Genomic DNA, 27,515 nt, shown 5'->3' with positions numbered 1-27,515 from the left:
GATTTGTGTTATTATTAATTGTGTGAATTCTTTGTGGATTTTATTTATAATTAATATTTTTAAAAAATGATCAGAGGTCAATCCACAGGACGTAAAGTGGCCTAGAGCAACACTGGGGACACCCTCCTGCTCCCCACCACCACAAATATCAATGTGATCCACTATGATCATTGACAAAATCATCGAGGACCCCTTCACCCGGCCAACAGCATCATCCAGCTATTCCCGTCGGGAAAGAGATCCAGGAATTTCAGAGCCAGTACCTCCAGGCCCAGGAACAGCCTCTTCCTCCAGGCAGGGAGAACGTGGAACGATTGATGAGCTGCTCATACAAATACTCCTCCACTCTGCTATTTACTCAACAATATCGAGTAATTTTTCTGGTCGTGCTGCACATGTATCATTTGTCTGTTGTGTGAGGGCTTGGTTGTGTGTTTGCGTATGTTTATCCCAAGAACTCTGTTTTATCAGGTCGTACTTGTGCTATCCAAGGGTAATAAATTTGATCTTGTACTCTGGAGCGGGTGCAGAATAGATTTCCTGGATCGGAGAATGTATCTCATGAAGCAAAGTTGACTGAGTAGGGCTTTTCTCTTCCCCTCCCCCAACCCCGCAAACCTGACTTTATTTACAAATATTTTCCAAAGAGGAAGACCGTTCCGTCTTTTCTCCTCCTCCTGTTGTATCCAGATATTCCCTTCACTACACATTGCTGCATACGTCTCTGTTTACCTTCATTGCCACCACTTTGATACCGTGTGGTTACTGCCCCCCTCTGCTGTTGGAGGAGTTCCCCTTGCTCTCAGCCTCTCAGTGCACGGTTATGGAAGGATTATGATCCATCCCCTTAGTGCCTTCGTGCTGGCTACGCCAAGCCTCCGTGCATCCCTCAGCATGTACCCCTGCAGCCTGGAATGTGCCAGTCGGCAGCGGTCCCTCCCCGACATATCCGCTTGCTGAAAGACTGACAGGACACGTTTAACATAGAACATGAGAGCACAGTACAAGCACTTCAGCCCGCGATGTTGTGCCGACCGATGTATTCATACCAAAATAAAAGTAACTAACCCCTTCCTCCCTCATAACCCTCCATTTTTCTTTCATCCACGTGACTCAGAGCCTCTTAAATACCCCTAAGGTTTCAGCCTTCACCACCACCCCAGTTCTAGGGCTCGTCCCATGTCCATGACCTGGTACACATACACTGCATTCCCTCCCCTTGTCACCCTCCTGCTCCCCCCACCCTGAGCCAGTAGTGAAGGTGGTTTCTGTCCCAACAGGTGTTGCGGAGCTCATCCAGGGAGCAGATCTGGGCGATGAACCTAAACTGCAACGAATTCAGCTTCCCGCAGATCAAAGCACGTCCGTGGGCCAAGGTGAGTGACCGGAGGTGAACCAGAGCTCCAGGGGTGGTTTTGTCCTCTGGGTCCTTCCCTAATACTGTCCCCTGTCACCCACCTGGCCCTTCCCCAAAGCCCTCATCTCCCACCAGGCCTGTCCCCAAACCCCTCCCCCTGCTGAGATCATCCCCAAAATACTGTCAGGCCTGTCAACAAAGCCCCTATTCCCCACTGGGCCCATCCCCAATGCTTCACCCATTGCTTGGACCGTCTCCAGAGCTCCTGTCTCCCACCAGGGCTTTCAACAAGCCCCTGTCCCACAACATGACCAGCCAAAAGTCCCTGTCCCCGTCCCCCACGCCAATTCGCCTGTATCCAGGTCTGTCCTCCCACCAGACCAGTTCCCTCACTGGGACCCTCTCCAATCGATTACCCATCACAACTACCCCACCAAAGTTCTTTAACCTTCCCCTTCCCCCACCCACAGGCCTTGGTATCTGAGCTGCTCCTAGGACCCCTAGACAGTAGAGATGTGGGGAGGGCAGTGGTCCATCTCCTTCCCGTTGACAGTGTCCCATACCTTCACAAAACTAGGGAATCCCCTGACCCTTGGCACACAGATATCTATCCCATCTGAGCCAGTCTTCTCTCTCTCTCTCTCCCCCACCCACCATCCTGGAGAATGTGGCCCCGTTCAGCTAGCTGCTACAGTACACACTGCCCTTCACTCTTCCCCAGGACTCCTGCTCCCACTTGTCCTTCAACGAGCTGTGTGCCCACAGCCAGGAGCTTCCCCCTCCTAGTTACCCTTGGCCCTGTGGGTGAGTGGGTGGGACATGACAAGGGTTTGTAGGTGGTGGAATTGGGGTAAGAAAGTTTGGGTGAGACCTGGGAAAGAGAACGGTGATCATCCGGCCGGTGTGAGGCATTGAAGACGGAGTCAATGGGCAGTCCCCTGCCGGGTCCATCCCCCAGCATGTCTATCTCCAAAACTGACCCCGCCAGGTCCATCCTCAATATCATCCCCTGCCGGGTCCATCCACAATCCCGTCCCCTGCTGGGTCCAACCCCAAAACCGTCCCCCGCTGAATCTGTCCCCAATACCGTCCCCCGCCGGGTCCATCCCCAATTCTGTGCACGCCGGGTCCATCCAAAATCCCGTCTCCCTCCGAGTCCATCCCCAATCCCACCCCCCGCTGGGTCCATCCCCAATCTTGTCCCCCACTGGGTCCAACCCCAATACCATCCCCCACCTGATCCATCCCAATACCATCCCCCACCGGATCCATTCCCAAACGCATCCCCGCTGGGTCCATCAACATCCCATCTCCTGCTGAGCCAATCCCCAATGCCATTCCCAACTTGGTCTGTCACTAATTCTTTTGCCCGACAGGTCCTCCCACAAACCCACTGGTCTCTCCCCAAAGCCCCTGACCCCCACCAGGTCCATTTCCAAAGCCATTGTCCCCCACCGGCTGGACCCCAAAACTCCTGCCTCCCCACGGGATCTGTCCTGAAGCCCCAGCCCTCATGTGTGTCATGTCTGTCCTCCCACTGGACCGATCCTCTCGATCACCATTCAGAACTACCCCACCCCAATTCCCGAACCTCCCCCTTCCCCCACTGACAGGCCTTGGAACCTGAGCTGCTCCTGGGATCCCCAGATGGTGGAGATGTGGGGAGGGCAGTGGTCCAGTCTCCTTGCCGGTGGCAGTGTCCCAGACCTTCACCGAGCTGGGGAATTCCCTGACCCTTGGCACCGGGACATCTGTCCCATCTGAGCCAGTTCTCTCTCTCCCCCCACCCTGGAGGCTGTGACCCTGTGTAGCTGGCTGCTACAGTACACACTGCCCTTCACCCCTTGCCCCAGGACTCCTGCTCTCACTTGTCCTTCGACAAGCTTTGTGACTACAGGCTGGACCTTCCCCCACCTTGCTACCCTTGGCCCTGTGGGCGAGTGGGTGGGCCATGACGAGGGGGTTGTAGGTGGTGGAATTGGGTAAGAAAATTTGGGTGAGAGCCAGGAGAGACTGGTGATCATCTGGCCAGGGAGAGGCATTAGGGACAGAGTCACTGGGCAGGGGTCAGAGTCTCAGGGAAACAAGGGCACTGGAATTGGAAGCAATCACAGCTCATGGAAAGTAGGAGGAAGAACCCTGGGAATAATTGAGAGTGGCGAGTTTAGTGCCACAGTTAGAAAAACGCTGATAAGGGGCCAGCGAGCCGGGTTCAAATTTGACACTGTCTCTGGGGAGTTGTACATTCTTCCTGTGTCTGCGTGCATTTCCACCAGTTGCTCCTGGTCCTTCCACCATTTAAAACGGGGTTTGTAGGTCATTGGTGTAATTGAGTGGTTGTGGCTCAGAGGCTGAAAGGGCCTGTTCCCGGGCTGCATGTGTCAATCTTAAATCTCCATCTAAAATGATAGTCCTGCCTGTCATGAATTATTTAAGGATTCAACTCAAAAGTGTGGACAAGATAGACAACTCCGAAACCATCCTTTTGGCCCTTCTTTTCTGATGGCCAAGCTGCTTGCAAACAGTCCATATCCCTCTCATCCTTTTCATTCCACGGACCCATTCAACTCGCATTGCATTGTCAATTTCATGGCCTGTTGGAAGAAGTTATTTCCCTGTCTGGCAGCCTGATTTTGTTCCTCCATATCTCCTTCCTGATGGTAGTGGGTCAAAGATGCTGTGTGCTGGATGTCTGCGGGTCTATTTACAGGCCCCATCCCTGGACAATCAGAGGCCCCTTGTCTCGAAGTCCCATCCATGTGGCCCCTCACTCATCAATCCCTCGTCGGTACACAACTATCCCCTCCTACCTACCTCTACCAGCCCTTAGTATCCTCATGACAGTTCCAGGCACCTGTTATGTCGACCCTTGATGACCTGCGCCAGCTCTAATTTGGACCCTGGCCTCACCTAAACCATTGGAATAACCTGCGCCTTCTACCCTTGAGAGCCTGAGGGAATCTGCACCCTCAGCAGCGTCCTGCTGGTGCAGCATCGAATGCCCTCCATCCCCTTCCACGGGTTCCCTGCTGTTATCATGCTCCTGGATGGACCCCACCCTGGAAAAACTACCCATATTTTCACTGATCCCTCTGTACCTCTACATTCCGTCCAGGGGTCAGGGTTGTGCTGTGGGACTGGTGGAGAATAAAACAACAATATCAGGAGACACTGAGCAGTGTAGAGACCCCCAGATCTCCAAGAAGGGGACAGTGCAGAGACCCCCAGCTCCAGGAGACAGGGAGCAGCACAGAGACCCCCCAGTTCTGGGAGACCGGCTGAGTTGTACACAAGTCTGTAAGTGGCTGGACCAGGAAGTATACAAATCTATGTTCCAGGGTAAACTGGAACAAAAGCGAGGAATGCACTTTGGTAAATCAGTCCGCTGTCCTCTTCACAGTCAGATCTGACTACCTGAAGGTGTCAGGGAACTGGCTTGGAGAGGCCGAGGCATGCAACAAAAAAATGGTCAGAGCCGATTGTAAAAGTCCACCAGAAACTGGGTCTGTGGGAATGACATTCCCTCTCAGTAATGGGGAAGAACCTGGTCATCAGGTGCAAGGTGCTCTCGGTACTGCTGCGTGTGATGCAAGCGTGGCCCATCCCACACACCTCTGCCCTGGCTATTACCAGAGCAGTTTCCCTCTTCATGTGGGGGTCCAAAATGGATGGAGTGGGAAGGAGGTCCATGTACATCACCAGACTATGGTGTTATGAGCCCAAAGGATCCCAAAACCCAGCAGCAATAGACATTCACCAGGACGAGTCGTTATTTAAAAATAAGTTGTTTTATTTATCTTTTAAAATGAAAACAGAATCAAACTTTAACTTATCTCTATTAACTTAACTAACCTTAATCCCCTTCTAAGTCTAAGTGCACGTGTATGATGTGTGTGTAAATTTAAGAAAAGTTATTTGGTTCACAGTTCAATCTCACTTCTCATTCTTCTAAGTTCATTGGTTGGAGGCAATTCTGATACTGTGCACAGAATTGAACATGTATAAAGTTCATCAGGCTTTGCCACTTAGGAAAGTTCTGTAGGGTTTGCAGAGAGAGGTTTGTTGTTCCAGGATTTTCACAACTGAGCTACCACCATTAGTTACCTCAATGTGTCGCTGATAAAACTTGGCCCATCAGGGTTCTCCAGATGATAACTTCTTTCTTTCAGGCTAGCACTGTGGTCCTTCCTGTTTCACTTATTCCGAGAGTAACATCAGGCAGCTAGCACTTCCAGCGAGCACCTAGGATTAGGTGGAGGTTAAACATGTGGCTCAAGGGGTGGAGTCAGAGACTGGGTTTCAATTCTTGGACAACTGGGACCTTTTTTGGGGAAGCTGGGACCTATACCATAATGATGGGTGACATCTTAATCTCAGAGGGACCAGACTCCTGGCGGGGGCATTTGCTAGGGCTGTCAGGAGGGGTTTAAACTAGTATGGTTGGGGACAGGGTTTCAAGTTTGGCAGGATGGTAGGGTGAGGGTTAGTAGGATAAGGAAAGAGAAAAGTTTAGATAATTTGAGGGAGGAAAAGCAGGAAGTAGTAAACAGATACTGCAGTGAAAATTGTGAGAATGGTATAGAGGAGGATATGCAGAAGGTAGGATGTTGGAGATCCCTGAGTTGTATTTATTTTAATGTGAGGAGCGTAGTAAGGAAGCTGGATGAGCTAAAGGTGTGGATTGACATGTGGCATTATGATGTGTGGCCATTAGCGAGATATGGTTGAAAGTAGGTTGTGACTGGCAGTTGAATGTTCCAGGATTTCGCTGCTTTAGATGTGACAGAGTTGGTGGATTAAGAGGGGGAGGTGTGGCATTACATGTCAAGGAGGATATTACAGCAGTGCTGAGGCAAGATAGACTGGAGGGCTCATCAAGAGAAGCAGTATGGGTAGAGCTGAAAAATAAGAAGGGTGAGGTTATTATTATGGGGATTATTAAAGGCCTCCAAATGGGGAAAGGGAACTAGGAGAGCAAATGTGCAAGGAAATAGGTGGGATATGCAGGTGAAATAGGGTGGTGTTGGTTGGGGATTTCAATTTTCCAAATATTGATTGGGAAATGCAGTCAATAAAAGGGCAGGATGGCTTAGTATTTATGCATTGTGTTCAGGATTGCTTTTTGCAGCAATATGTTGAGATGCTAACTAGAGTGGGAGCAGCGTTTGATCTGTTGTTTGGGAATGCAATGGGGCAGGTGACAGAGGTGAGCGTTAGGGAGAACTTTGGATCCAGTGATCAGGCTTTGCCACTCAGGAAAGTTCCATGGGGTTTGCAGAGAGAGATTTGTTGTTCCAGGATTTTCACAACTGATCTAACACCATTAGTCAGCTCAATGTGTCGCTGATAAAACTTGGCCCATCAGGTTCTCCAGATGATAATATCGTTCTTTCAGGCTAGCACAGTGGTCCTTCCTGTTTCACTTATTCCGAGAGGAACATCAGGCAGCTAGCACTTCCAGCGAGCACCTAGGATTAGGTGGAGGTTAAACATGTGGCTCAAGGGGTGGAGTCAGAGACTGGGTTTCAATTCTTGGACAACTGGGACCTTTTTTGGGGAAGCTGGGACCTATACCATAATGATGGGTGACATCTTAATCTTAGAGGGACCAGTCTCCTGGTGGGAGCATTTGCTAGGGCTGTCAGGAGGAGTTTAAACTAGTATGGTTGGGGACAGGGTTTCAAGTTAGGCAGGACGGTAGGGTGAGGGTTAGTAGGATAAGGAAAGAGACAAGTTTAGATAATTTGAGCGAGGAAAAGCAGGAAGTAGTAAACAGATACTGCAGTGAAAATTGTGAGAATGGTAGATAGGAGGATATGCAGAAGGTAGGATGTAGGAGATCCCTGAGTTGTATTTATTTTAATGCGAGGATTAATGTGGATTGACATGTGGCATTATGATGTGTGGCCATTAGCGAGACATGGTTGAAAGAAGGTTGTGACTGGCAGTTGAATGTTCCACGATTTTGCTGCTTCAGATGTGACAGAGTTGGTGGATTAAGAGGGGGAGGTGTGGCATTACATGTCAGGGAGGATATTACAGCAGTGCTGAGGCAAGATAGACTGGAGGGCTCGTCAAGAGAGGCAGAAAAATAAGAAGGGTGAGGTTATTATTATGGGGGTATATTATAAGCCTCCAAATGGGGAAAGGAAACGAGGAGAGCAAATGTGCAAGGAAATAGGTGGGATATGCAGGTGAAATAGGGTGGTGTTGGTTGGGGATTTCAATTTTCCAAATATTGATTGGGAAATGCAGTCAGTGAAAGGGCAGGATGGCTTAGTATTTATGCATTGTGTTCAGGATTGCTTTTTGCAGCAATATGTTGAGATGCTAACTAGAGTGGGAGCAGCGTTTGATCTGTTGTTTGGGAATGCAATGGGGCAGGTGACAGAGGTGAGCGTTAGGGAGAACTTCGGATCCAGTGATCATTTTGACATACTCTTAAGAACTTGAAGAGGGAAATTAGAAAGGGAAAAAGAAGGGATGAGGTGTCCATAGCTAATAAGGCGAAGGTGAATCCTCAGGGTTTGTTCAGATATGTGAACAGTAAACGGAGGGTTAAACATAGAATAGGTCGACTGGATGATGGGACCGGAAACTATGTCAGGAACCGTATGAGATGGAGAAATATTGAACAATTTGTTCTCGTCTGTATTCACGAGGGAAACGGACATTGGGCAATACAAGATAAGAGAGGCAAAGGGGTTAGTTATGGAAAGGATAAGGATTAGTAAAGTGAGAGGTTTGGAGCTTCTTGGGTCAATTAAGCTGGATAAGTCTCCTGGTGCTGATGGGATTTTTCCCAGGACTTTAAGGGAGGTCAGGGAACAAATAGCGGGGGCACTGACAGCAATTTTTCAAAGATCACTGGAGGAGGGTGTGGTGCCGTGGGATTGGAGGGTTGCAAATATAGTTCTATTGTTCAAAAAAGGCAGTAGGTGGAGTCCAAGTAATTATCGGCCAGTAAGTTTGACTTCCGAGTGGGGAAGATTATGGATGGTATACTTCGAGATAGTATGTACAAATATCTGGATAGGCAGGGATAGATCAGGGGCACCCAGCATGGGTTTTTGAAAGAAAAGTCATGTTTGATGAATCTTGTTGAATTTTTTTGAAGAGGATGAAGGTCGGGTGGTTGATGAGATCTATTTGAATTTTAGTAAGGCTTTTGATAAGGTGCTGCATGTAAGGTTATTTAGGAAGGTTCAGTCATCAGGGATTAATAGATAGTGGGATGGGTTCAGAAGTGGCTAGGACATAGACAGCAGAGAGTCATGGTGGACAACTATATGTCATGTTGGAAGCCTGTGACAAGTGGAGTGCCTCAGGGATCGATGCTGGGTCCCTTGTTGTTTATCATTAATATTAATGATTTAGAGGAGGGTGTGGTTAACTGGGTAAGCAAATATGCAGACGATACGAAAATAGGGGGAGAGGTGGACAGTGAGGTAGATTTTCTTGTTTGGAAAAGATGGCAGATGGAATTTAATGTTGACAAGTGTGAGGTGCTGCATTCCGGAAAAAAAAATAAAAAATAGAACATATGCAGTTAAAGGGAGGGGGTAGAGGAATGAAGAGGAACAGAGGGATCTTGGAGTTATGGTACAGAGTTCACTGAAGGTGGGTTCCCAGGTAGACAGGGTGGTTAAGAAGGCAAATGACATGCTGGCCTTCATAAATCATAGCATAGGCTAGAGTGCAGCTGTTTAAGGCATTAGGGAGGCCATGTTTGGAGAATTGTGTTCCGTTCTGGTCTCCAAATTATAGGAAGAATATAGATAAGGTGGAGAATGTGCAGAGATTTATAAGAATGTTGCCTGGCTTCTTTCTTCTTTGGCTTGGCTTCGCGGACGAAGATTTATGGAGGGGGTAAAAAGTCCACGTCAGCTGCAGGCTCATTTGTGGCTGACAAGTCCGATGCGGGACAGGCAGACACGATTGCAGCGGTTGCAAGGGAAAATTGGTTGGTTGGGGTTGGGTGTTGGGTTTTTCCTCCTTTGCCTTTTGTCAGTGAGGTGGGCTCTGCGGTCTTCTTCAAAGGAGGTTGCTGCCCGCCAAACTGTGAGGCGCCAAGATGCACGGTTTGAGGCGTTATCAGCCCACTGGCGGTGGTCAATGTGGCAGGCACCAAGAGATTTCTTTAGGCAGTCCTTGTACCTTTTCTTTGGTGCACCTCTGTCACGGTGGCCAGTGGAGAACTCGCCATATAACACGATCTTGGGAAGGCGATGGTCATCCATTCTGGAGACGTGACCCATCCAGCGCAGCTGGATCTTCAGCAGCGTGGACTCGATGCTGTCGACCTCTGCCATCTCGAGTACTTCGACGTTAGGGGTGTAAGCGCTCCAATGGATGTTGAGGATGGAGCGGAGACAACGCTGGTGGAAGCGTTCTAGGATCCGTAGGTGGTGCCGGTAGAGGACCCATGATTCGGAGCCGAACAGGAGTGTGGTTATGACAACGGCTCTGTATACGCTTATCTTTGTGAGGCTGTTGTGAGAATGTTGCCTGGCTTACAGCATCTGGATTACAGGGAGAGATTAAGGAGACTGGGACTTTATTCATTGGGACGTAGACGAATGAGAGGGGACAATATAGCTATTTAAAATTATGAAAGGAATAGATAGACGAGACATAGACAGACACTTTCCCGTGAGGGAAGGGAAGGTTGGAACAAGAGGCCATGAGTTAATGGTAAGGAGGCAAAACTTCTGGAGAAATTTTAGAGGATGCTTCTTCACTCAGAGAGTGGAGGCAGAATGGAATGATCTTCCGAATGAGATAGTTGCGGCAGGGTCCCTTCTGTCATTTAAGAGAAGGTTGGATGTGTACATGGAGGTGAGGGGGTTGGAGGGATATTGGCGGAAATCAGGAGGATTGAGCTAGTGGAGTTGTTCTAGTGAACCGGTGCGGTCTCAAAAGGCTGACATGGCCTGTTTCTGCTCTGTAAATGGTTATATGGTTGCATGGTGCCACAGTTTTCATTTCAATGTCCCATCTCTCGTTACACAACTCTCTGCTCTCCACGTTCATGCTGCACATTTCTTCACTGCTGTTATGGCTGGACTCAGAAAATGTTTTTGATATTTATTCAACTTCAGTTTTGTATCTGCTTCATATCTCTGACCAAGCACAAATATTCTCACATCCTTTTGTATTTTAATCTTCATAATTTGTCCTAATAATAGACTGAAATCCTTCCACTTTTACACAGGTCCAAACCGAAAGGAAAGAAAAGTCTCAATCACCTGATTACATTGAAAACATTTCTCGGAATAATTGGAGATAGTCCATTTAATTTATATGTAGTATAGCAGAATTGATGTGGAGATTTTTATTTTTATATCTGGCATTAATCATATTTGTAACACTCTTGACACAATCCTGACCCTATTTCTTCTTGAATTTGTATATTTCAATCTTCACACCACTCTGAACAGCTTCTTTCTGAAATCGTCACATCCAAGCCCGACTCCCATCTTTCTTCTTACCTCTGCTATCCTAGTTTTGGATTTTCTCTCTGGAGAGCATCATACATTTCATTGATAACTTTGGGTGTATTTCCCATCCAACTCTTTGTTCCATTTCACTAATTTTAGGTGGCGTCAATGTTGGTCCCTATCTTTCTCATAAGAACGATCTAAGTGGGAGAAAACAGAAGAAGGTCCCACTTGCCTCTCCATATTTGTGTTTAATTGTTTGAAGAATTTCTTCCATGTAGCGTCTTCAAAATATCTTATACTCTGTCATAACATAAATTTAATATTCTATTGCCTCTGTTCATAGGCAATAACACATTTTGACATACTTTGCTTCCCCTCCTCCATTGTTGTCACATTCGTGTGGGTCCCACAGATTAAGAACCAGACCAAAGCGGAGGTAAAAAGCACACATTTATTTCGGGGATGGAAACAGGACAACAGGGTTGATATGTTAGGCAAGCCTCTACACTTCTAATTAGGACGGAGAAACCGACAGAGACGGGGAAATTACATGAACATACACATTCAACATTCAGGATCAAGGTGATAAAAGGTGAGAAGGAATGCAGTGGTCATTGGGTCTCCATTGTCAGAGGTACAGACAAGAGATTCTGTGAGCCAGATAGGTATACCCACATGGCGTGCTGCCTCCCTGGTGCAAGGGTACAGGAATATCTCAAATCGGGTCCAGAGTATTCTGAAAGGAGACTGTGAGCAGCCTGATGTCTTGGTATATGCCTCATTGGGTACCAATGAGATAGATAAAAAGAGGGAGGAGGTACTAAAAAAGGATTACAGCGAGCTGGGACAGAAGCTAAAAAAAAGGACCGCCAGGGTGGTGATCTCTGGATTGCTACCTGTGCCAAGTGCAACTGAGGACAAAAATGGAAGGTTAAGACAAATAAATGTGTGGCTGAGGGGCTGGTGTAAAAGACAGGGTTTTGGCTTCTTGGATCATTGGGATCTCTTTTGGGGAAGTCATGACCTTTACAAGAAGGATGGGTAACACCTAGACCCAAAAGGGGTCAATATATTGGCAGCTAGGTTTGGTACAGCTGTCGGATGCGGTTTAAACTAATTTGGCAGGGGGATGGGAACCTGTATGATAGGGCAAAGGACAGGAAAGATAAAATAGGAAAAGTTAGGTTGGGCAGCGAAAGTAAAAAAATCAGAAAGAGCAGGGAAGGTAAAAAAAGCAAATTTGAAGGCTTTATATCTTAAGCATTCGGAACAAGGTAGATGAATTGGCTGTGGACATTGAGACAAACAAATACAATTTGATTGGGATTACAGAAACATGGCTGCAAGGTGGGTAAGCCTGGAAACTTAACATCCCGGGGAATATGATATTTAGGAGGGATCGGCAAGAAAGAAAAGGGGGGTGGGGTAGCATTGATGGTGAGAGAAGGGACCGACACGATTGACAGAAAGGATATTAACTCGGAAGATACCGAATCTATATGGGTAGAACTGAGGAATAGCAAGGGGCGGAAAACGTTAGTGGGAGTGGTATATAGGCCTCCAAATAGTAATGTAGAGGTGAGGGAAGGCATAAAAAGAGAAATTAGATAAGGGAACAGCTGTCGGAGACTTTAATTTACATATTGATTGGACAAGCCAAATTTGTTAAAATACTGAGGAGGAGGAGTTCCTTGAATGTTTACGGGACGGTTATCTAGACCAATATGTCGAGGAACCAGCTCGGGAGCAGGCCATTTTAGACTGGGTAGTATGCAATGAATAGGGGCTAATCAGCAATCTTGTTGTACGAGGTCCTTTGGGTAGGAGCGATCACAATATGATCGAATTCACACTCGACATGGAGAGTGAAGAAATTAAAACCGAGACTAAGGTCCTGAACTTAAATAAAGGGAATTATGATGGTATGTGATGGGAGTTGAGTAAGATTGATTGGGTGGTGTTTATGGTGGGGGGGGGGGGTGTTGACGTTGGATAGACAATGGAAAGCATTCACAGATCTAATGGAAGAATTGCAGAAATCGTTTATACCAATTTGGCATAAAAATAAACCAAAAAAGGTGACTCAACCGTGTATAACAAGGGAAATTAGAGACAGCATTAGGTCCAAAGAGAGAGAATATCAATTGGCCAAAAAAGTACCAAATCCGAAGACTGGGAACAGTTCAAGATGCAGCAAAGGAGGACAAAGGGATTAATCAAGAGGGTAAAAATAAATTACGAGAGTAAGCTTGCGGCAAACATAAAAACCAACTGCAAAAGCTTTTATAGATATGTCAAGAGGTAAAGATTGGTGAAATCCAGAGTAGGTCCTGTTAGAAATAGAAGTACCTTTAAAGAAATTGCTCGAGACAAATATTGAGAACAAAGAACATTTATTACAACAACAATGCAAAGTTGGGTGCTTCCCCTTACCCTGGGAATACACGCATACACTGGGGCTCACCCAACTTTTATACAGTAAATTTCAGTATCAGAATACCCTCCCCCTTACATTCTTCTGCCCCCTGGATGGGTTTGGCAGAGGCAATCCTTCCTGCCTACGTGCAGTTTCAGTAGACTTGGAGGACCAGGGGGTATCCTGTCGGTGTCTTCTTATGCCATTATTCCCATTGTCCTTATTCACATCCTAGCCCTTGTCCCCATTCACACCTTGCCGACTCTCAGGGCTACAGTCCCTTCATCTGGAGGGTTCGTTAATCTTGTCTAGGGTTTACTAGTTAAATATGCATACTTGAAAAATCTGTTGTATGGCTTACTAATTATAGATGTATAACTTGCTAATACTGTCTAAGGTCTTCTAATTATTTATGCAAGCCTTGCTAATTCTTTCTGGGGCTTGGCGACCCTTATCTCGTTCAGACTAACTCTACTTCTATTCTCAATTGTCTGTCCTTCTCTCCTTCATTCAGTGAACTTGCTGGTGTAGGAGATTCTTATCTTACTCAGACAGTGTCAGCTTCCTGCCTTCTAATATCCATGTCTCATGTTGTTTGCACTGGCTTCATTCATTTACTTATGTATCAATTTTATTTTCTTCATTTCTTCATGTTCATATTGCAATGTCAGTTTTTCTCATCTCTCACAATCCTCACTTTTCTTTTAGATCAGTAATACTGATCTCACGCAATGATCAGTGTTACTGATCTCAGTGTTACTGGTCTCTCACAATCCTCCGTTTTCTTTTAGATCTGTATTACTGATGCGGTAAAGTGGAACTTGTCGGTTTTCCCAGCTGGTCAATAAAGGGATAGCAGTTTCCATGTCCTCAGAAAGATGTTGGGAATTGTACATCCTTTGGGTGTAAGTGTTCTGACGAAAGGGTTGATGAGTTAAACGATGTGTACCAGTCTGTATGTAGGGAAGCAGTAAGATGGTGAGAGTAATGAGTCCAGCTGTTAAAAGGGTTGCGAGTATCAGATTCCAGTAACCGGTGAAAAGTCCAGTCGATCCTGCAGAGGACCGAGGTGGCAAAGTCTGTCCCTGGGCATGGGAAGTTTTTTGACGTCCTGAAGAAGTGTTCTTAACCGCCTGCCCATTGTGAGTAGTGTCTTTAAGGAGTCTTTCACAAGTGCTGCGTTCAGCAGCGAAGCTGTAATCGAGAGGCAGGCGGTGTTGTTGAAGTGTGTCTGGTAAACGTTGTTTATCTTCAGCCCGTAACCTCAGGGCCATTGTGTTGTGTTGGATGATAATGCCCAAGGCTGCATGGAGTCTGATTAGATGTTTCAGGTGGCAAGGAGCGTTAGCGATCTGTAGCCGCTGTTGCCGTTTATAACTGGAACTTCCCTTAACGATGCAGTAGTAAGGATTGTAAATGCCGGCGGAACCCAAAGGATGTTTGAGAAAAGACCAGTCTGGGGAGGATTGTGCATTACGATTAGAGATGTGTTTAACAGTCTGAGTAGAATTGAAGTTGTGAGTCGAAGCCTGTCTGTGTACATTAGCAAACGGCTTCTCTCTCTTTCTCTGACAGGTGCATTGGTTACTAACATTCAGTGTGTCTGTGTCATATCGCTCTCTTTGTGCTACAGGTTTAGAACTCATACCTTTAATATCTATGTGGGAAGTTAAGTGACGGTCTCTACAGCTGTTCTGGTCCCCTGGTCCGTATTGGAATCCCTTATTAAAACATATCTTACTATGGCTAAAAACTAAATCTACACCTTGTCTAAACTCTAAAGGAAAAAAATTGTGACCTCTGCTGCCACTATTCCAGGAGGACTTAATACATTGTGAGTAATTAAGTGATGTCCCAGAAATGGAGAAGCAACAATTAAACAATACAATAAAGAATAAAAACAACATTATGGCACTTTTTCACGGCGTAGTGTAAGTTTCAGGTCAGAAGGATGAGGCACTGCACGCCAGGTGGAGGGTTGAGTTTGAGCGTCTTGATCCTGTGGTTTGGTAGCTGGTTTAATCCGTTGGATGTGGGTCCAGCCTTTTTCTCTTGTTCGCACGGCAGCGTCTGAAATCAAAAGGACACAGTAGGGACCATCCCAGGCAGGTTTCAGTTGGTTATCTTGCCATGCTTTGACATAAACCCAATCACCAGGTTTAATAGAATGGATAGGAAATTCCAGGGGTGGAGTTTGGGCTAATAATCCCTTCTGTTTCAGGTCATGTATAGAAGTAGAAAGACCCTGTAGAAATTTTGAAATGTATTGATCATTAGCCTCAGGGATAGGGGTATCAGTGTGGAATCCCATAAATGGAAGTCCAAACATCATTTCGTATGGTGAGACTGCAAGGTCTTTACGAGGGGCTGTGCGAATTCTAAGCAGGGCTAATGGTAAAGATTTAATCCAGGAGAGGCCAGTCTCTTCATGAAGTCGAGTGAGTTGATTTTTCAAAGTTTGATTCATTCTTTCAACTCGACCTGAACTTTGGGGGTGCCATGGGGTATGTAGTTGCCAGTCTATTCCCAGTTTCTTGCAGACACCCTGGAGAACCTGAGAGGTAAAATGTGTTCCTCGGTCTGAATCAATGGTTTGAATCAGACCATATCTTGGAATCACAGATTCAATAAGTATTCCGATTACAGTGATAGCTCGATCATTCGGGGTGGGGAAAGCTTCAACCCATCGTGTAAAATGATCTACCATGACTAGAAGGTATTTGTAAATACCAATTTTAGGAAGTTCTGTAAAGTCAACTTGTATGCGTTGAAACGGGCGAACTGCTATGTCGCGACCGCCAGGCAGTGCAGGGCGCATAGATTTTTTATTGATTCTCTGACAGATCGGACAGCTGCGAGTAGTAAGTTTAGCAATTGTATATATACCGGAGCAGTATAAAGATCGTTGAAAGGCATCAACAAGCGCCTGAGTTCCCCAATGTGTCTGTTGGTGTAGCTGATCTACCACTTGGCGGGCTAATGCTTTGTTAAGGACTTGACGTCCGTCTGCTGTCCACCACAACCCGTCGGCAGTTTGGCGAAATCCCTGATCTTTCATTGAGACCTCTTCTTCCCGTGAAAAGATGGGTTTTTTTTAAATCTCTAGTGGTGTGGGCAGTAATAGGTGGATGTGAATCTTTTCCGCAAGTTCAGCCTGTTTGGCAGCTGCATCAGCTTGTCTGTTGCCGTTCGCTTCAGGACTGTCACCACTTTGATGTCCTCGGACATGTACTACGGCTATTTCAGTCGGGAGCGTCAGAGAATCTAGGGATTGGACAATTAACTGTTCATGGGCTAACTTCTGTCCTTTACCAGTTATCATTCCCCGTTCTTTCCAGATCTTCCCAAAGGTGTGGACTACACCAAAAGTGTACTTAGAGTCAGTGTAGATAGTGTCCATTTTGTTCTCTAAGCCGTGGAGTGCTCTACATAGGGCGTATAATTCACAGGATTGCGCTGACCAATGACCAGGGAGTCGACCGGCTTCAATCACCAGTCCTTGCTTCCCATCCACTACACTGTACCCACTATAGCGAGTTCCTGCAATGCATCGTGAAGAGCCGTCAATAAACCACCTTTCACCTTTTAAAGGGACATCAGTTAGATCTTCCCTAATTTTGGTTTGTAGATCTATGACTTCTAAGCACTCATGTTCTAATTCATTTGTGGAATTGTCCGAATTTGGAGCAACGAGGAAGGCTGCTGGGTTAAGGGTTTTAGTCGTGAGCAAGGTCAAATCATCCCTATCCATTAGGATCGTTTCATATTTTAAAATTCTAGGGTCCGTGAGCCATCTCCCAGCACGTTGTAAGAGAATATTGCGGACTGTGTGAGGGGTGTGAACTATCATAGGGGCGCCGAAAGTAATTTTCCTTCCTTCCTCAACTAAAACAGCAGTGGCTGCGATGGCTTGTACACATTCTGGCCAGCCACGACAAACGGGGTCTAAAATCTTTGATAGAAAAGCCACTGGTTGTCTATAGCCTGCCCTGTCCTGGGTTAGTACTCCGGTGGCTACACCTCCTTTGGCATTAGTATATAAATCAAAAGGCTTATTTAAGTCGGGTAGTGCCAAGACTGGGGCACGCGTAAGGCTATGTTTAACGAAGTCAAAATCTTTAATCTCATCATCTGTCCAGACTAGAGCTTCGGTCTCTATAATCGTGAGTTTATCGTAAAGAAATTTGACAAGGCTAGAATAATTTTCCATCCAGATTCTACAGAATCCCACGAAGCCAAGGAATTTCCTAAGTTCCTTGGCATTTTTGGGAGGGGGAATCTGCAGAATACCACGTATCCTCTCTGGACTTATTTTCCTAGTTCCCTGACTTACCAGATGACCTAAGTATTTAACTTCTGATTGAACAAATTGTAATTTGGATTCGCTCACTCTAAGATCTTTTTTTTCTAAAAAATTTAAAAGTGCAACAGTAAATTCTTTAGCCAATTCATATATTCTTCCAGTAATTAACAAGTCTTCTACGTATTGTATTAGCTGACAATTGTCTCTTCGAGGAGCCTCATCTAGTATCTGTTCCAGGACCTGACCGAATAAATTTGGAGATTCTGTAAAGCCCTGAGGAAGGACAGTCCACCGGTATTGATTTTTACGTCCAGTAAAAGGGTTTTCCCATTCAAAGGCAAACATGTCTCTGCTTTCTGTTGCTAACGGACAGGTCCAGAAAGCATCTTTGAGGTCAATCACACTAAACCATTTACTATGGGGATTGATTTTACTCATGATCGTATAGGGATTAGGTACAACAGGGTGACGGGTGAGAATGATTTTGTTCAACTCCCTTAAGTCCTGTACTAATCGATAGGTACCGTCTGGTTTCTGGACAGGTAAAATCGGGGTATTAAAGGGTGACATACAAGGTTCGAGTATACCATCCTTAAGCAGCTGGTCAATTACGGGCTGCAGACCTTTGCGGCCAGCCATAGGAATTGGGTACTGTTTTCTTCTAATTGTTTGTTGCGAGTCTTTTAAAGTAACTTGGAGGGGAGGAATGTCTAAAACTCCTCTATTGCCTTTTTCTGACCATACTCTTGGATTGATAAGTCCTCGATCTTCCTCGCTTAAAATATAAAATTGAACCCCAATGCCTGATTCTAGTGGTCTGGTACCGATAGCCAATTGGTGCTGTAAGTCTCGTCCTAATAAGCATACTCCAGCCTGGGGAAGTAGTAGAAGATCCTCTACTATTACCTTATTTCCCATTTGGATTCTGACCTCTCTTAATACAGGGACTGTGAAGTCTCTTCCTCCCACCCCCGAAACTATCATTGTCCCTTCTATTTTAACCCCCTTTGGTTGGTGTAAAATACTAGATCGGGCTGCTCCAGAATCAACTAAAAATATCATGTTGTCACTGTGGGGTCCTATGCATAAATTAACTAATGGTTCTCCGTGCAGCCCCACAGTGTGTATTGACTGAGAACCGTGACCCCCCTATTCATAATCTGCTTCCATCGGGGCATAGGATCGTGTGTCCCTGGCTCGCAGTGGGCAATCCTTTTTAAAGTGTCCTTCCTTTTTACAATGGAAACAGACAAATGTTCCCATTTCCCAATCTCTACCTGGGTTTCTAAGGTGCCCCGGGAAGGGTCTTCATCCCCGGAATCCTCCTCTACTCCTCCATCCACTGGGGTCTGCACTTCCCCACCCGTGGCTTCCCTCACCGCATACAGGAGCTGGCACACAGTCCCTATCCTTTTTATGTCGCTCATCTACTACCTCTCTGACTGCTTGGATTAATGTTTTTGCCTTCCCTATTTGCTTATCTTCAGACCTCTGGACAAATGCTTGCTGTGCAATCTGTAGTAGCTGGGTAATTCCTTGCTCATGCCAGTTTTCTGTTTTTTGTAATTTTCTTCTAATGTCTGGGGCTGAGTTGGTAACAAAACCAGTTAGTACCAATTGTTGCCCTGCTGGGGATTCTATGTCGAGACCCCCATATTGCTGTATTGCCGTGCGCAATCTATTCAGAAATGCGGAGGGGGTCTCGTCGGGACCTTGGGGAACCTCAAAGGCTTTCTTGAAATTCTGTCTCTTTGGGACAGATTCCTTGATTCCTCTTATCAAATTAACCCTGTACTCTTCCATCAATACCCGACCGTCATTGGTATTTTTATCCCAATTAGGTCTTGCCAAGGGGAATTTAGTTTCTCCTGGTACCGCATCTAGTCCCCCTTGGTGATCCCTATCCCAGACTTTAATCCCTGCCTGGCGGATCATTCCACGCTCATCCAAAGTAAACAGGGTCCTAAAGATAGATGTTAACTCCTCCCAAGTATATAGATTTGGTCCCAAAAATTGGTCTAACTGTTCGGCACATCCCTGGGGGTCTTCTATCAGGGAAGTGAGTTCTTTCTTAAAGTTACGCACTTCAGTACTGGTCAGGGGCACATTTACGAAACCGAGACCCTCTCCTACGGGAACTTCCCGCAGGGGTCGCATCCAGTTGGTTTCTGGCTTATTAGGTCTGGGTTCCTGCCCCCTGGGAGATGGATTGGGGGGCTCTGCCCTTTCTTCCTGAAGAGTCTCACACTGTTCTGAATTAAAGTTTCCTCTCTCTCCTGTCAACGGGGGTGGTAATCGAGTGCTTTGTGAGCGAGTCATCATACCACTCCTGCTCTCTTCTTTCTTCTCTAGTGATGGGGGAGGTGGGGAAGGTGCAGAAGGGTAGGTTATAGGAGGGGGAGGAAAGATAGGAGCCGGCATAGGAGGAACATAAGGTGGAGGGAGGGAATGTCGCACATCCCACCCTTGTGTTTCAGGGACAAAAGGTTCCTCCTCTCTCTTGTCCCTGTACTCTTTTTCTTTCAAAACCAATTGATCACACGATCCCCTAAGCCAGCAGGCTGCATATTCCTTGCTCTCTAGGTTCTCTCTCTGGTTTTGATAGAGCCAGATGTTCAAAGCTTGACACATCCAGTCATCCTCGGATCCGAGTTTTGGCCAGTACACGGAGCTCCCTTTTATCGGGTATTTAACCCAGTCCCTACAACAATACCTGACCATGGTCAGTTTGTCCTTTCCACGGGTCCTTCCCGTGCCCCAGTCAGATAACATCAACCCAAGCGGGCTGTGTGTAGTTATCTGATCCTCACATCCTTTACCAGGACTCTCTTCCTTGCTACCCATATTTCCCATACTGATAGGCAAGTAAAATTCCTCTTACCGGGTTCCAGTAGCAAGGCTCTAGCGCGCTTCCTTAACGTTCTTCCGTCGTTTGTTCTCAATGCCTCTTCTCGGATATCACTCGCTTCTTCCACTGACCAGCCATCCGTCGTCCGTGAGTCCAGCTGAATCAGCCGGGATGCACCTACTCTCGTCGTCGGGCACTCTGTCAGTGGAGGGAGTGTTATCCTGGACGAGCCCCCATTTGTTAGAAATAGAAGTACCTTTAAAGAAATTGCTCGAGACAAATATTGAGAACAAAGAACATTTATTACAACAACAATGCAAAGTTGGGTGCTTCCCCTTACCCTGGGAATACACACATACACTGGGGCTCACCCAACTTTTATACAGTAAATTTCAGTATCAGAATACTCTCCCCCTTACATTCTTCTGCCCCCTGGATGGGTTTGGCAGAGGCAATCCTTCCTGCCTAAGTGCAGTTTCAGTAGACTTGGAGGACCAGGGGGTATCCTGTCGGTGTCTTCTTATGCCATTATTCCCATTGTCCTTATTCACATCCAAGCCCTTGTCCCCGTTCACACCTTCCTGACTCTCAGGGCTACAGTCCCTTCATCTGGAGGGTTCGTTAATCTTGTCTAGGGTTTACTAGTTAAATACGCATACTTGAAAAATCTGTTGTATGGCTTACTAATTATATATGTATAACTTGCTAATACTGTCTAAGGTCTTCTAATTATTTATGCAAGCCTTGCTAATTCTATCTGGGGCTTGGCGACCCTTATCTCGTTCAGACTAACTCTACTTCTATTCTCAATTGTCTGTCCTTCTCTCCTTCATTCAGTGAACTTGCTGGTGTAAGAGATTCTTACCTTACTCAGACAGTGTCAGCTTCCTGCCTTCTAATATCCATGTCTCATGTTGTTTGCACTGGCTTCATTCATTTACTTATGTATCAATTTTATTTTCTTCATTTCTTCATGTTCATATTGCAATGTCAGTTTTTCTCATCTCTCACAGTCCCTTGCGGTCAGAATCAGGGGAATATATAATGGGGAATAAGGAAATGGCAGACCAATTAAATTCTTACTTTAGTTCTGTTTTCACAAGAGAGGATACAAATAACCTCCCAAGGATGTTGGGAAACATAGAGACTAATGTAAGGGAGGAGGTGAAAGAAATCAGTATCTCTAAGGACATAGTCTTGGAGAAATTGAAGGGATTGAAGGCCGATAAATCCCAAGGGCCTGATAATCTACATCCTAGTGTACTTAAGGAAGTGGACATTCTGAATTATTTTCCAGAACTCAATAGACTCAGGATCAGTGCCCATGGATTGGAGGGTAGCTAATGTTACCCAACTATTTAAAAAGGGGGGTAGAGAAAAAGCAGGGAATTATAGGCCGGTGAGGCTTACATCAGTAGTGGGCAAAATGATGGAATCCATTATTAAGGATGTAATAGCGGAGCCTATGACTAGCAGAGAAGGGATCGGACAGAGTCAACATGGATTTACAAAAGGAAAATCGTGCTTGATAAATGTATTGGAATTCTTTGAGATGGTAACAGGTAATATAGATGGGGGAGAGCCAGTGGATGTGGTGTAGCTGGACTTCCGAAAGGCCTTCGATAAGGTCCCACATAAATGTCTGGCATGCAAAATCAAGGCTCATGGGATTAGGGGCAAGGTATTGATGTGGATTGAGAACTGGCTGGCAGATAGAAGACAGAGAGTTGGGATAAATGGCTCATTTTCTGAGTGGCAGGCGGTGACCAGTGGGGTGCCACAGGGATCTGTATTGGGACCCCAACTGTTCACAATTTACTTTAATGATCTAGATGAGGGGATTGGATGTAATATCTCCAAATTTGCAGACGACACTAAGCTAGTGTGCACTGAAGAGGGGGTCAGGAAGCTCCAGTGTGATTTGGATAAATTGGGGGACTGGGCAGATACATGGCAAATGCACTACAATGTGGATAAATGTGAGGTTATCCACTTTGGTAATACAAACCAGAGGGCAGATTACTATTTGAATGGCAATAGATTGGGAGATGGGGAAGTGCAGAGAGACCTAGGGGGTTCTTGAGCACCAGTCACTGAAGGTGAGCATGCAGGTACAGCAGGCGGTTAAAAAGGCAAATGGTATGTTGGCCTTCATATCAAGAGGGTTTGAGTATAGGAATAAGGATATCTTACTGCAGCTGTACAGAGCCTTGGTGAGACAACACCTGGAGTATTGTGTGCAGTTTTGGTCACCTTATCTGAGGAAGAATGTTCTTGCAATGGAGGGAGTGCAGAGGCGATTCACCAGGCTGATAACTGGAATGGCAGGAATGACTTATGAGGAAAGATTGCGCAAATTGGGATTGAACTCGCTGGAGTTGAGAAGATTGAGAGGGGATCTCATAGAGACATATAAAATTCTGGCAGGACTGGACAGAATGGATGCGGAAGGGATGTTTCAAATGGTGGGGGAGTCCAGAACCCGGGGCCATGGTTCGAGGATAATAGGCAAACCATTTATGACTGAGATGAGGAGGAATTTATTTACCAAGAGGGTGGTGAATCTGTGGAATTCATTGCCACAGAGGGCAGTAGAGGCAGGTTCATTGAATATATTTAAGAGGGAATTAGATATATTTCTTCAGTATAAGGGAATTAGGGGTTACGGAGAGAAGGCGGGGACGGGGTACTGCACTTTAAGATCAGCCATGATCTCTTTGAATGGCGGAGCAGGCTCGAAGGGTCGAATGACCCACTCCTGCTCCTATCTTCTATGTATCTATGTAAGCTATATGGGGAAAACACCACTGTCAAGTCTTCTGCCTTAAAGGAGTAATTATATTCAAATGGACAGTAGATCAAGAGATGGAAACAGTGAAATCAGACAGAGGTGAGTGGCTGCTTAAATTAGAAACATTCGTGTTCATGCTATAGAGTTTAAGGCTACCCAGGAGGAATATAATGTGTTTTCTTTAAGATTGTTTACCCTCATCCTGGCGAAGGATGGGGCCAACAGACATGTTGCTGGAAGGGTTCGGGAATTAATATGGTAGGTCACAGGAAGCTCAAGTTTAGATCCACAGAGCACATGTATTTAGCAAAATGGCCACCCAGTCTGTATTTGGTCTTGCTGATATTGAGGTCAGCTGAGTCTACCAAATGTATTAGATTAGGTTGGATTGGATGCATGTGAAACACTGCCTCACCTGGAAGGCCTGATTGTGGCCTTGGATGGAGGTGAGAGGAGATGTAGGGACAAGTTTGGAAATTTCTGCAGTTCCAATGGGGAGTGCATCAGGTGGTGTTGGGTGGAGAGGGAAGTGCCTTCGAGGGAGTCACAGAAAGACGTGCACCTATGAAAAAAGGATATGAGTGGAGCGGGTTAGATGTAGCAGGTTAGAGGATGGTGCTGATGTTGGAAGTGTCCAAGGATAACGTGTCAGATGTGGCAGCTGATGGGTGGTAAGTGAGAAATCTGCGGGATTCTGTCCGTGTTTTGCCGGAAAGGAGATGGGGTAAAGGCAGAAAGATAATTGGAGATATGGTTGCAGGCTTTATCAATGAATGTATGGGGGAATCGGCAATTATTGAAGAAATAAGACATTTTGGGTATCCAGGTATGAAGACCTAAACTTGGGGTTGTTACAGGCCCAGAGGACCCCAAAACCTAGCAGCAATAGAAAATCACCAAGACAAACGGATACTTCAACAAATGTCTTTTTAATTTCCTTGAAACAAAAAAACAGGATCAAACTTTAAACTATCACTATTAATGTAACTGCCTAACATTAACCCTTTATAATTCTAAGCACAGGTGTATTTAATGTGTATAAAGTTCTTTGACACTCTTACAAGTTCACCGGTATCTATCAATTCTTATACTGTGCACAGAATTCAACATTTATGACATTTCACCAAGCTCTGGTGCTTAAAAGTAAATGTTTACCCTCCACGAAGGCTCTTGTTGGTTTCAGAGAGGGATTTCTTGCTCATTGGACACACAAAAACTGATTCCCTCTGATTAGCCACTTTGGTGTCTTGCCAAAGAAACTTTCACCATCAGAGTTTTCCAAATGATAACCTCCTCTGCAGGTCACCATTGAGTTCCTTTTGTTTCACTTATTTCAGGTGAAACACCATTTCTAGCCAGCCATTTTCTCTTGTATGTAGAACAAGGTTTTTCAACAGGCTGAACTGAGAACTCACAAACCGTCTTCAAAATGGGGTTTCAACAAGATGCTAGCTTGCCATCTCTCTCTCTTTTAGCAAAAAGCCTATTTGGTGTCTCCTCTCTGCTTGCAAAAGCACATGACCTTCTTAGAACAGTTAACTTCTGAGTCCAATAATATGTTGTTTTAAAAACAATATTCCATTTTGCACCTGCTTTTGAAATTATTTAGCTAGACAGTCTTTGCAAAGGCTCTCGGCGGCTCTCGGCGCCTGCATGACTCACTCTCGGCAAAGCTCTTGCATTTTAAGTAAGAGCTGTTTTGCAAAGTGTTTGTATTTGTTTGTGACCTATACAACTCCTACAATCTATCCTTCAAAAACATCTCTATATACAATGTAAAATATATAATCTGTCACAGGACAGATGCAGCAGAGGAGTTGTGATAAAATTAATGGTGTCCTTGCAAAAAAAATAAGTGGGAAGAGGTATAATCCAGGTAGCTCTGGTGAGTGGAGTTTATAATAGTTTGAAACTTGAACCTCTCTCTCTATTTCAGGAGACAATTTACTCTCATGTATTTAAAATGTGTCATATCACACAAAATTGTTTTTTTCTTGGTGAAAGACAGACAGATTCGCCATTGGCAGAAATTGGCTGAAATGCCTCTTGCAGCCAGAGAAGGAAGGAAAAGAGAGTCACTCTCCCCCACCCCCACCATCCCGAATCCTGGGTCAAGTCACTGAGGGTCTGTGGATTCTCTTTCAGTGCTCACAGACCAATCCAAGCCATTGGTAATGCGAGCTCCAGTTTTGAACCTCTGACACGATTAGGAATCCTTCAGCACCCACTCATATCCCAGGTCTGACACCCTTTTAGCCAGTCTTCAACCAGTCTCTAGGAATCCACGGCCTGGTGTGAGTTCCTTGACTGCTTGATCCGGAAGCCCACAGCCTGCGTGGGTTCCTCTCCTCAAGTCACCAACAGCCTGTCACCTGTGTGGGTCCTTCAGCTGCAGAACCCCTCACTGGTCTGCTTCCATTGTCACTGACCTGTGGATTGAATCCTCTGCTTCTAAGATGTTGATGGGGTTTGGTCTTCTTGTTTTCTGGTGCCCTGCCCTAGTCCTTCGCTTCCCTAGAGTTCGCGGTGCCGAGGAAATTTAACACATCTAAATTAAAATTTTACAACTTAGAGGAGAATCTCCCATGTCTAGAGGGATGGAAAGGGCATTATTACAAATTGAAGCCTAATATTTGAATATTCATGTGCCAAATTTGGAAAAGCATAGAGTATATATTTCTCAAGCTATATGTAATTTTTTCCAAAAGAATACAACTTTGAATGTTTGCATGTCATCTTGGCATCCCTAAAAATATATCTGATTTGCAACTAATGAAATACATTTCCTCATCACCACTAAGGCTAATTTAACAAATTTCAATTGATATATTAATAGTTTTAATTTGGGCCTTGTTCATTCAATATTTCCTAATAAAAATAAAGTTTGATTTTGCGGAAAAACATCTCCTGTAGCTTGTTTCAAAAAATTTATAATTCTCCCTAAAAAGATCTTACATTAGGACAAAGATAAGTTGAATGCAAGAAAGTTGCTACATCTTCACCACACTTAAAACATTGATCTGATAATTCTGATTTTATTCTAATCAATTTCTCTAGTGTAAGAAGTAACTGTAGAAGAAAAAACTAGTTGTAAATTCCTTCCTCACTGCTGTAGTGTGGAACTCTGGTCAATAATTCCAGACTGCTGAGTTGAAGTGAATTAATACAACTCCCCTGGATCACGTGATCCCTATTGCCAAATCAGCTTCCTGCAGTGCTTTTCATATCCAACTGCGTGAGTCACCTGATTCTAGGTGTAGCTTTCAGATAAAATCCTTGCTGACATCTGGTACATGACTGATGTAAAAACAATTATACTGAACTAATTTATATCATACATTACTACAACATTCAAATCCATTTCCCACATTTGTCTAGACTTATGAACTCCTCATTTAAAAATTCCTACTAGCAATAAAGAATACATTATCGAAGTAAACATTTTAACAATTCCTCTTTATAAGGAATTTCTATTTCAGTACAACATGGTTGGTCCTAACTTATCCTTCAAATATTTCCTTAGTTGGAAAGAGCAAAAAAGATTGCAATGAGTTATACGATATTTATTTCTCAGTTGCTCAAATGACATTATTTTACCCCTTTCATCACAATCTTCAACATTTATAATCCCCTTACGAAACCAGCTATTCAGAAATTGATGATCCTTCGAAAAAGAGACGAGGATTTGTATATCCACTTACACCAATTTCATAATTTATTTTATTCCATATATTAATCAAATGTTTAAACAATGGTTTATCTTTATCACCAACCATTAATTTCAATTCCCACTTGGATATAAATTCTTCTGCTTTTCCTCTCTCCTATTTTATTTGATTCAAATTTAACCCATGGCAATTTTTTCCCTTTCAAAAAAAGAAGCAAGAAATCTCATTTGAGCTGTTCGATACTAATTTTCAAAATGAGGAAGATGTAGTCCTGTCAATGTAGAATTTGCATTGAGAGAAACGCAGCTGTCTTTAGTTATCTTACTGAATTGGCTAAAATGGCATAACATGAGAGCAAATATCCTGGAGGAGTGTGGGTCACGTGTAGCATGCGATTCAATCGGAAATGGGTTCACATGACATAAACACATGATGCAGACTGTTTTCTAAGAATGGAAAACAACAGGAAGGTTGTCTAGGTCTCCAGCAGGATATAGATCACAAGATAAAGGAGTAGAAGTACGCCCTTTGAGTCTATTCCACTATTCTTGCACTCAGCCCCACTGCCCAGCTCTCTCCCCATTACCCTTGATTCCTTGACTAATCAAATACCTGTCAATCTCTGCCTGAAATACGCCCAATGACCTCAATTCCACAGATTCACGATCCACTGACAAAATAATTTGTTC

General features: G+C 45.0%; 1 long non-coding RNA gene across 1 annotated transcript in view; it reads left to right on the top strand.

Moving 5' to 3' along the window:
• Window positions 1-27,515, top strand: part of LOC138745748 (uncharacterized) — a 30,293-nt gene that overhangs the window by 1,345 nt on the left and 1,433 nt on the right. The window contains exon 2 of the long non-coding RNA XR_011346477.1: window positions 1,281-1,376. This is a non-coding gene — a long non-coding RNA (uncharacterized lncRNA). The remainder of the gene's footprint in view (window positions 1-1,280; window positions 1,377-27,515) is intronic.

This window comes from Narcine bancroftii, chromosome 11, assembly GCF_036971445.1.
Source record: "Narcine bancroftii isolate sNarBan1 chromosome 11, sNarBan1.hap1, whole genome shotgun sequence".
Taxonomy (NCBI): domain Eukaryota; kingdom Metazoa; phylum Chordata; class Chondrichthyes; order Torpediniformes; family Narcinidae; genus Narcine; species Narcine bancroftii.
Note: the sequence above shows the minus strand (reverse complement) of the source record. Positions and strands in the feature narration are given on the sequence as shown.